The following is a 12,165-nucleotide window of genomic DNA, read 5'->3' on the forward strand; positions in this document are numbered from 1 at the left end:
CTAAGTCCAATTGGAGAAGGGCTGCGTCACTATGAGACTTAACTGTCTTAAAAAGCTTAAGGTCATCGGCGAATAAAAGATAGTCTGAATACTTAATTATTTTTGAGATGTCATTAATGTAAATTAAAAAGAATCATGCACAGAGTCGTCAAGCCAGGTTTCCGTTAGTACCAGGATGTCAGCACATTGAATAGCCGAGTTAGAACCTAATTCATCCAGTTTAGATTTAAGACCTCGTACATTTTGATAGAAAATGCTTTAATTATGCATTACAACCAGAGAAATATTATAATTACGAGCGAAAAAAACCTTGTTATTGTTTCTTATAAGTCGTCACGATACACCAATGTGTTTCGCCGTCGATGAAATATTTAACAAAAAAAATATCGGTGATTTGTCAAAGGGTTTTTTTTTCTTTCGTCGAAATAAAATTAATAATCACACATTATCCGATAAATTTTACCTCTGAGATGGATTTAATTATTTGATTTATTTCGACGAGAGAAACAATTGAAGACATTATCCGATAAAATTTACCTCTGAAATGATTTAATTAATTGATTTATTTCGACGAGAGAAACAATTGAAGACAAAAAAATTTCCTTTGATTAAACCGACAACGTCTCGGGTTGAAGAAATCGCTCGGTCACCCATACTAACACATAATATATGCTCAGTAGCTGCGCATTACGGGGAAGTAAAAATAATAATTCTTTGATTTTTTTTTCGATCTTCGTGCGTATCTACGTAAGTCAAAACATCTTCGACAAACAAAAGTCGAGGATTATCTGTATGTGATTGTTGATGATCTAATTTTAGGTCAATCTCGAAAATTTATTTAAATTGTGCATGTTCTGTTTTAACTTTCGATATTTAATTTTAATATAATGATGATAATTTTATTTTGATATTTAAATTTAATTTTAATATAATAATAATATTTTTAATTTTGATATTTAATTTCAATTTTTAAATTTAATTTTTATTTAGATATTTTGTACGCTACTGGTTTTATCCTGATGGTTAAATCGTTGGACCAAAATCGTCGTTGGTTTGGTCCGTACGCAGCATAAAACGGAGACATACTACATATATTCCAATATACATATGTATAAAAAAAATCGATAGTATAATGGTGAAGTTTTCAAGCTCTATTCAAGTTATAAATAAAGACAAAAATATTTATATATGTATAATATATATATATATATATATATATATATATATATATATATATATATATATATATATATATATATATATATATATACATATATATGTATATATATATAAATAAAAAATAAAAAATAAAAATAAATTGCCAACAGCGTGACTCGGTGGTTTGATTCCGTAAGCTGACCGCGATTGAAAACAAATTATTCCGAGTATAACCTTAAATGCTGCTGGACACACTTATTTGTAACTCCAAGTAGATCGTTTCCTATTAGATTATGCCAATTTGTCTGATTTCATTATTGAAGCGGTTCTTCCCTCAAATTAGCAAAAACAATCCTACCCAATATGTCAACACTATTTGAACATGATTTTATAAATTTATTATCTCGCTAATTTTCTTTTATATATAGTATTTTTACTATGTTTATATTATACTAGTGTAGGGCCCGTTGATTTCAACGGGTGGTTTCGAAAAGAAATTGAAACTCGAATAAAAATAAAGTTAAAGATATGGAATCGACTGGTTTCGGAAAGACAAAGGCACAAAAAAATGAAAATTATGAAAAAAATGAAAAATATGAAAATAATGAAAAAACTGAAAATAATGAAAAAAAATGAAATAATATTAAGTTCTTTATTTTGTCATCGAAGGTGATGAAATTAATTGTTTGATTGTGTACCTATTATCGCAATTTTGTTTGCGTCCTTTGTACCATTGACTGCGTCCTTGAACATGAACAATTTAACTGTACCGTTCGACATGCGCATTCTATCTTATGGCAACAGATTCGAAGCTAATCCTTCAAATGGCGCTGCCTATTAAATCAATCACAATCATCCATTTTTTCAAGGCAAAAATCTCTATATCTATTGACATTTTGCCCGCGTCCTTTTTGTAGAGGTCATGAAAAATCTGCGCGTACAGATTGTTGTGTCTGCGCAACTTTTTTAGGGGTGGGGTAGAAATGTCCGTATGACCTTTGCTTCAATCGATACAGTGTCTGGGTGAATTTCCAGGACCACCCCATGGCGCAGGTCAGATCCAGACGAGCCTTCAGTGAGAGAACATCTTGCTGAGATTTCCTGCCAGCTTTATGTAAGATAATGGAGCTCAGCATTGATGGGGCCGCCAACATCCAGGTATTTACGATTGCAAATGCGAAATCAAAAATATATTTTCCTGTCGCCATTTTGGTTATGCCTTTTGTTTCCTTCATTTCTGCGTTCCTTTTTGATTGTATCACATTAGGAATTCGCAATAGCGGTTATTGGATGCGTTATTTGGTGCATTCCTAGTTTGAATTTTTATTGTATTGTTTTAATTTGGGCATTTTGCGTTTATTACTAATAAGGGAATACATTTTTTTCTTCTAATGCCGAATCCGTATTCGGACGTAGGAGACTACCATGGGCAGACATCGTTTATGGCCCGTGCGAATTCTTCCCTATCATGGGCAAGCCGAAATAACTTTTCGAGACCGAGTCCCATCCATGACCTGATGTTCCGGAGCCAAGAGAGCTTCTTTCTCCCAATCCACCGTTTGCCTTCTATTTTCCCTTCTATGATTATTTGTAGAAGGCGATAAATTAGACCCCGATAATCTGAAATTGCTATTATTTTTGTTCTTTGTGCCATCTATTACACTTAGACCACAAATGGACGGGTATATCGACCATTCCTTTTTGGGTGTATTTAAATCATTAGGGCGAAAACACACTGAGATAACCGCGGCACGTGTTCTTTTGCGCCTACGCGACTTCCAGCCAAGGAAGGGCGAAGGGCGTTCCCAGTTCATTGTCATTTCGCACGATTTTAATATTTCGACAAAATCCTCGTACATTTCTTCAAATATGGGAATCACTGTTATTGAACACTCTCAAATCTTTGTTAATACAAGGATAGAATATCACCGAAAAGACGTTTATATGTATGTGCGCAACACGCACTGATCGTTGTTTGTGCGCACCTTTTTAGGGGTGGGGTTGAGCTGTCATAAATAGAATTGCCCGTTTAACTTTTGCTTCGATCTATATTCTGTCTGGGTAAATTTTCTCGGTAAAAATGAACCAGAAAAACAGGCAGAAAACTTAAGCTTATAGTTCTGAACAGGACCTATACTAACGGTGACTTTCAAGTGCACCGCGCAATAAATCGATTACTTGCCTGTAGGGCCGAAGATTCTCTGTTGACATGCGCATCTGATCCCATGGCAACAAATGTGTTGCCAACCACGACCAGGGCCAACGAGGGAGGGGGGGGGGGGAAGCTGCGTTCCGCGTCCCGGACGACAAGAGAGACATGAATATGTAATGTTTTTACCCCAAATCCCACAACTGGGACATTGTTCTTTCGATGGCCAACCAATGCATTTTAAAAACTACGATGTCTTATTTCGTATTTTTTTAAGGAATGTAATTTGTTCGACTTTGTTTTATCTGTTACATTAGGACCACAAAAGGAAGGGTATATCGAATATTCCTTGTTAGGTGTATTAAAAGAATTAGCCTTCGCGACTTCCAGACAAGGAAGGGCGTTCCCAGTTCATTGTTATTTCGTACGATATTATTATTTCAATAAGTTTCTCCTACATTTCTTCAAATATGGAAATACGCAGGGTCGCCGAGAGGAATCCCGGGCCATGGGAAAAAAATATTCCGGATCCTATCTCAAACTAAAAATCTTCATTTTGCTATTTGCCTATTATCGCCATTTCGCACGCATCCTATGTGTATAGGTCATCCTATTGATCGTTGTATCTGCACGCACCTTTTTAGTGGTGGGGATGTGCAGTCATAAATAGAATTCACGTACGACCTTTGATTCGATCAATAAAGTGTCTGGGTGAATTTCCAGGACCACCCCATGGCGCAGGTCAGAACCAGACGAGCCTTCAGCGAGAGAACATCTTGCTGAGAACATCATCCTGCAGCCAGCGATGTGGAAGATATGGAGCTCAACAGTGATGGGGCCGCACACTTGTTTCATTTCACACAAGTTGTCATTTCGGTCGCGTTGCTCCCCCGCAACTCCATTGTCCTTTGGGTTTTCAAACGATATCTTCGGACATTCAGAGACATAACATGATCGCCTTCAAATATAATGAGCCAAAAAATTATAAATAAATATGTACATACATATGTATATCTGTAAGTTTCACTAAAGTGGAATATTAGTGCAGCTGGGTGCAAACTCTTTAGTAGCAAGTAACCCAATTCACTGTGTTCATCGTTATCACTTTAGTATTATTTACGTTTCCGATTGATTCAATACATATTTGAATCTAGTCGATGGAAGCTTCGCTCTATATTGCCTCCATAACGAAGAAGCTGTCTGGGCTTCAAGCTCACTTGGGACAGTATTTGTACACCATTTATGTAATTAAATTTCGACTTTTTGATGATAGAAAAGTCCAAATCGATACATAGATAGACAAGTCCAATCAAGTAAACGAAGCGTTGTAGTTGAATTATACGTATGCAACTACAAAAATAATCTGACGAAAACAAACGTTATCGTCGAACGTTCAAATCGGACAATTATCAACATAACAATGAATCTCTTCTGCTAAAAGTAGATTCTGTAGCCCTTTTGTTGTGACATTTACTACAAGGGCAATCAGCCAATCCTTAAAGGTCTTAAACTTCACTTTCTTTTTATTTTTTGATACGATTCAATATTAAGTTTTGGGATAAATGGGCAAAGTGTAACGAGTTTAACGAGTAACGTTCGGCAAGTCGCTTTTTCACAGCAGGTTTGATCTGCGGCTGTTGCCCGGGACTGGGACGACCCCTCCCGGTAATTAAAAATAGTTTTGTTGTGGATAATTTTCTGTGCGAAGATTCCCTTAGGAGTGTGTGTTTATCTAAAAACATATCCAAGACGAGGAGTGCCTCCATTTCAAAGAGGCTATGCAAAAAGGCTATGCATAATGTTATCACATGAATATTATTTACGTTTCCAATAGATTCAATACATATTTGAATCTAGTCGATGGAAGCTTCGCTCTATATAGCCTCCATAACGAAGAAGCTGTCTGGGCTTCAAGCTCACTTAAGACAGTATTTGTACACCATTTATGTAATTAAATTTCGACTTTTTGATGATAGAAAAGTCCAAATCGATACATAGATAGACAAGTCCAATCAAGTAAACGAAGCGTTGTAGTTGAATTATACGTATGCAACTACAAAAATAATCTGACGAAAACAAACGTCATCGTCGATAAATTATTCACTCTCGTTGCTTCCGTCACTTTTTGTTTAAAACCCAATTCATTTACCCAATTTCTCAACTTTTTTACATAAAATTCTTCTGTCTGTAACCAATTAAAATTCCAGTCCCCAAACATAATTATATTTTTACTCACATCTATACTTCTTTCACTCAATTCTTCTAAAAATTTAAGAAATCTTCCACTTCTACCCTTCGGAGAGCGGTAAATTACTAGCAAAAACACAGTAACTCCATTCACAAGCACATCCACACCAATTGTCCAAAACTCACCATCAACCTTATTAACTATTACATTACCGTAACTTAAATCATCCCTTAAATACAATAGTACCCCACCCGTATGTCTAGAATTAGAGTCACACCTCAAAACACAATATCCATCTATATTCAGCTCAAAATCTTCAAAATCACTAGTTACATGCGTTTCACTTAAACCTATAAATAATGGTTTTTGACTGACAGTTAAACTCCAAACCTCATCCTTGTGAGCAAAAAAACTTTGTACATTTATACCGATACCTTTTGGTGGTTGCTATATATTATTATACTAAATTCTATTTCTCATTAATTCTATATTTCTTTTATATACACAGCACTTAGTGTCCAACGGTCCGTGATTCGTGTTCAAATTTAATTTTATTTTATTATTACTCTTAAAGCAATTACGACTTTTTGATGATAGAAAAGTCCAAATCGATACATAGATAGACAAGTCCAATCAAGTAAACGAAGCGTTTTAATGTATTATACTTATGCAACTACAAAAATAATTCGAGTAGATGATTTTAGACAAATTTCACATTTATGTGCTTTTATCCCGGCATGCAATTTTTTATATTTCTCGAGTATAGGTTTTTGAGTAAATGATTTTACACATGAAATGCTTTTCACAGTTTTGTTGTGGATAATTTTCTATGCGAAGATTCCCTTAGGAGTGTGTGTTTATCTAAAAACATATCCAAGACGAGGAGTGCCTCCATTTCAAAGAGGCTATGCAAAGAGGCTATGCATAATGTTATCACATGAATATTATTTACGTTTACAATAGATTCAATACATATTTGAATCTAGTCGATGGAAGCTTCGCTCTATATAGCCTCCATAACGAAGAAGCTGTCTGGGCTTCAAGCTCACTTAAGACAGTATTTGTACACCATTTATGTAATTAAATTTCGACTTTTTGATGATAGAAAAGTCCAAATCGATACATAGATAGACAAGTCCAATCAAGTAATCGAAGCGTTGTAGTTGAATTATACGTATGCAACTACAAAAATAATCTGACGAAAACAAACGTCATCGTCGAACGTTCAAATCGGACAATTATCGACATAACAATGAATCTCTTCTGCTAAAAGTAGATTCTGTAGCCCTTTTGTTGTGACATTTACTACAAGGGCAATCAGCCAATCCTTAAAGGTCTTAAACTTCACTTTCTTTTTATTTTTTGATACGATTCAATATTAAGTGTTGGGATAAATGGGCAAAGTGTAACGAGTTTATGTGCACACGTCTCCCTGTCTTCTCTTAAGTTGAAAAGTAGATATATCGCCGTAGTTGCAAAAGTTGCAGTTTCGGTTACATCAAATGTGATCAATAAATGCATTTCTCGATTGCAGAATTCTCATTTTCCAACATGTATTGCATGATATGTATGTATAATAATATTGCATTTTATATTACATTAACAAATATATTATATTACATTACAAATGCGTATGCATTTTCACTGTGAGATTTTGGATATGTGGGTAATAAATTAATTACAAAAAAATATAATGGATTTTATTTTACCTTATAAGTTTGGTGTCGCACTGTGTGGCCGGCCGTTTGCAGATCCATCTGGACACGCGCTCACTTTCTTTTAAAAACGCTATATTCAAAAACTGTAGCACATGATTTACTAGCTGAAAATTTATTTTCAATGCATTAATATAAAGGTTCAGATATTTTGAGATTCTAATACAAATCCGGTTCATGACCGGAAATGGTAGATTACTTCCGCACAGAATTGAGTTTGCATAGCATTTTGATTAGAAAAACTATGTGATTGATATATATTTTTATATTATATTTTCAATTTAATTAATAATCAGGGGGAAGAAATATATCATAAAAATAAATAGAAAAAATAAAAATATATAAGTTTCAATGGTGATTAAAAAGAGGTCAAAATTTGTTTATTGGTGTCGTAATAATTATCAAAATAAAGTTTAACGTAAAAAATTAAGGTAATTTGTGGTAGCAAATATTCTACAGATTCTTATAGATAAATAATTAATTAAAATCTTGTAGAAACTCAGGGGTGGATATTCCAATCAAAAAAGCAATTATATTTTTGGTAAAATTTTGATTAAATATATTACAAGCTACTTTTTTGAGTACTACTTGATCAAAAATTTATCAATAAAGCTTTTAATTATATCCCAAGTGACCTCCAACCTGAAAGTCCAAATCTATTTTTTAGTACATACATATGTATATTTATTACAAATACAAATCTATATAGTTGCATAACACGAGTCACAAGTTTGATCAAGTGTGACGGATTTTGACACGAATAAATAAAATTTTATTAATAGTTCATCAAAGTACAATACTCGTCAATATATAACGATGATATTTTAATAGTTTTTCGGAAAATATTAAAGTCGTGAATGTCCAGGCAGATCTACACACGGCCACACTGTGCGTTGCCTGAATATACCTTCATACAAATGATGAAATATTAAATGTATGTAATTGTATCGCCTTTTTACAAATTTCTTCTTATTATACGAGTCCCTGTTCCTGTTCCTGTTCCTGCGCCTACATAAGAAAAACACAAACACACTTCCAATTTCATCTAGGTAATGTATTTAGACGTACTGCACATTCAAATAGTACATATGTACATACATATATCGATATGCTGGTTGGAGTTTCATTCCCTGCAGTATATAATATACATATATTAAATGAAAGAAAAAAGTCCATTTGGGCGAATGTTGAGCATATTAAGAACTACACGAACACAGTAAGTATATCGCAAGAAATTTTTAATTATTCATAGGTGTTGAAAGTAAAAAAAATACTAACCCAGGCGAAGCCGATCACTCTCACTTATGTACATTTCGTGGATGATATCAATTATCATTATTAAGCTCCATGCATCATTCTTCAGCTTCGGATTCCACTAACATACATATGTACTTAAATAGTTATAATTTATAAGTGCATATCTATACATATATTAGACTTTACATATGTATAGATATGTAGGTAAGTATTAAACTTGATACAAATTAATGTTACAGATGTTATCTCAAAATTATTCGATTGAAGTCGTACGATTGTTTTTGAGATCGAAAGATTTATTATATGTATGTATTCGAATTTCAGATATTCTCGCTACTACAAGTATACAAATATATAGCTACATAGATACTCATAATAAAATAATAGAGAAATAAGCTTTGAAGAAATAAGTTCCTTATTAATTAAAAACTCAAGTAAAAAAATAAATGTATATAAAAAACTTTAGTAAAAAAGCTACATTAAAAAAAACTCAAGTAAAATAAATGTATATAAACAAATAATGTACTAAAATATAATAAATAATTAAATAAATATATAATAAATTATATACAATTAATTTATTAAGATAAAAAGGCAATTTAAACAATATTTCAACAACAAATGTACAAATGTGTGGGATTAAAATTTCAATCAAAATGATTTCAATGATTGGGGTTTCAATCAAAAAGATTTCAATGATTGGGGTTTCAATCAAAAAGATTTCAATGATTGGGGTTTCAATCAAAATTATGATCCCGGCTGAAACTAATGTAATTAAATATATTACTAAGAGGTATGGGCCGCCTTGGTATGTATGTGATGATCTTAAAGCGGCCCATTATTAATACTAAGATTGCTTTAAGAATAGTTTATCAATGTATGATTTTCCATAGTTTATGTATTTACAGAAATGAACTTTTCAATCATCAGATAAATTAAATCAGCTGATAACTAAAAATAATTGTATGTGATGTATGTATGTATATAAGCTTATTGTAAAAAACTAAATGTATGTAAGCTTATTGTAAATCATATTAACAATTAGATACAACATAACTTATTATTGAATACTTATCTCGCAGATAAAACCCAGTGAAGAGATATACTTTTAGCCGTGAAATGTCAAATCTGACATATTTGGCCAAAAATCAATATATATCGTGTATTACCCTTCACGCCAAATTTGAAATTTATATATACATATGAGAGTTAAAACTATAAATATTTATATACATATTTTATATATATAAACATTTTAAACAATTAAAATCTGATAATGCCGTGTCATGGAGAACAGTTTACGCCTTGTTAAACAACGCTTGTTAAACGTCAAGAAGATTTACTTTCCCCGTTTTTAAAACGCGTTGTATACGATATTTTATCTCCAACGTAATGGCAGACGATACATTAACGGGTATTGATGACCAAAATGAGCAATATGACATAAAAATATGATAAGAGATAAAAATGATCACTGACACGAAAGCCATGTGAAACTTAAAGGAGAGTAAAATTAAATATGATGAGTTTAATTTTAAATACTAAAAAATTTCAATGAATTTTAATAAAATTTATATATGTACATATGTACATATATAAATATATTATGTACATATATAATTTATATACTATATATATATATATATATATATATATATATATATATATATATATATATATATATATATATATATATATATATATATATATATAATTATATATGTACATAGCCAGCAGCATAGCACGGACGTTAAGCTTCTGCTTACCGTCAAGAAGGTGCCGGGTTCTATCCCTGAATGAAAATGAATTTTTCAGAGTATGCTGTTGGTCAGACCTGGATTTGTGCTCCAGGTTGATCGTTTCCTATCAGAGTTTGCCAATTTTCTCTGATTTCATTGTTGAAACGGTTCCCGGAAAAAAAAATTGGCTAAAAATCCTTCCTACCTACTATGTCACCACTATTTGAAAAATTTTTGATTGATGTACAATAAAAATTTATGTACAATTCATAGATGTCTCGTTAATTTGCGAGTTTTTTCAGTGTCTCGCAATTCAACGACTTATAATAAAAATGCTGTATTTGTATTTGTAATTGGCCAGGAAGGCGCATTGGGAGTTACCTGTAAGGCCTTCCTGGTGTATATGTAAAATAAAATAAAATAAAATAATATGTATGTATGTATGTATATACAATTTAAAGACAACACAACAATTCAAAAATAATAGAAAAATTCAAAAATGTTTTGAAATTAAAATTACAACGAAAAAAACATGAATATAAAAATACAAAGACAAAAAATATGAATATAAAAATATAATAACAATTAAAGTTTATTAAAACTCAACATGGAGCATATTTCTACAAATTCTTTTTTGAGATTCGTGCGACGATCGGTAACAAATTATATTGTATTTACTAAAATACCTTTTAGAATTCACACTATTGACGGGACACCCAATAGATTTTAGAGCTGCACAACCAAACTCTTCATATTTAATTTTTGTTACCATCAATAATAGCAATATATCCGGCGTGGATTCACTTTTTATATTCTCTATTACTTGTCTAAAAAATTGCTGATATCCTTCTATACATTGAGCCTCTGTTAATACATTAAAGATCTCATAATTCGGTATGCCAGAAAACACCAAACACCGCAAAATGAACATCGTAAGTCTTTTATGTCTGATTCAACTTGGGCTAAGATAAAATAACGTAAAAGACTTAAACAAACTGGCATAACATCGACAGAATATCTTGAAAGGTATGCAATATTACATAAAGATATTCAAAGGAGTTAGTTGTAGGCGGGATAAAGCTAAATATATAAATGACATATGTATTTGAGGAGATAGAAAAACACGCATTAAAGAATCAGGCAAGGGATTTTTTTCACAAAGTAAAAATCGTCACTCAAAAATTGTCACACTCGGATGATCAATTTAGAAACACGCTTACAGATATTGATGTGATACCCAACCGATGGAAAGAATACTGTTCGGAATTGTATGTACAGTGGTAGTTCATCGATCTCAATTGTTTCCCCAATTGATGATGTCAGGGAGCTTGACATCTTTACATCTGAAGTTGTAAATGCCATAAAGAAACTGAAATGTAAAAAGTCTCCTGGCAGCGATGGTATACAAGCTGAACTTCTGAAAGAGCTTGGTGAAACTGCGATAAAGGCGCTATGTACATAATATGTGCAACAAGATCTGTGTAAACCGGTCTCCCTCACGGGCCCGAAAGTGAAACGCCCGAAAACGCAATTATCGGAAGGCAAAGATCGAAAATCGAAAGATCTTAAGAGGAAGAAAAAAAAAAAGGTGGATGGTAAACGGTACATACTCACTTAATTTGCGCGAGCAGGATACAACAGGAACAAGAGGAACAGGCTTTTCCTCCCGTTTTCTGCGCGCGCACATTAAACAAGGCTGTATGACAAAAAGCGAGATAATTTCACCGCATGCCACTCATATTTATCATATATATAAAGACGGTAATCTCTGTGTGTGTGTGTGTGTGTGTGTGTGTGTGTATGTGTCCTAACGCTCGCCGAACATAATGAACGAATCGATAAAAATCGATAAATTAATTTTTCAACGAGACGACTTTGTCGCGACTCGAACCGATCACCCCAAATAGCTTGAGCTAATGGTCACGTGCATCACGCCAAATCCAATTTTGCATTTCGCCT

At 32.7% G+C, this 12,165-nt stretch overlaps 1 long non-coding RNA gene across 1 annotated transcript; it reads left to right on the top strand.

Annotated features, from left to right (window-relative positions):
- The first annotated feature begins 2,220 nt into the window (after positions 1-2,220).
- LOC143921863 (uncharacterized) lies at positions 2,221-7,177 on the top strand. Its single transcript, XR_013261515.1, has 4 exons — positions 2,221-2,316; positions 4,031-6,143; positions 6,651-6,829; positions 6,879-7,177. It is a non-coding gene; the product is annotated as an uncharacterized LOC143921863 (long non-coding RNA).
- The last annotated feature ends 4,988 nt before the right edge of the window (positions 7,178-12,165 follow it).

This window comes from Arctopsyche grandis, unplaced genomic scaffold (genome assembly GCF_051622035.1).
Source record: "Arctopsyche grandis isolate Sample6627 unplaced genomic scaffold, ASM5162203v2 HiC_scaffold_15, whole genome shotgun sequence".
NCBI lineage: Eukaryota > Metazoa > Arthropoda > Insecta > Trichoptera > Hydropsychidae > Arctopsyche > Arctopsyche grandis.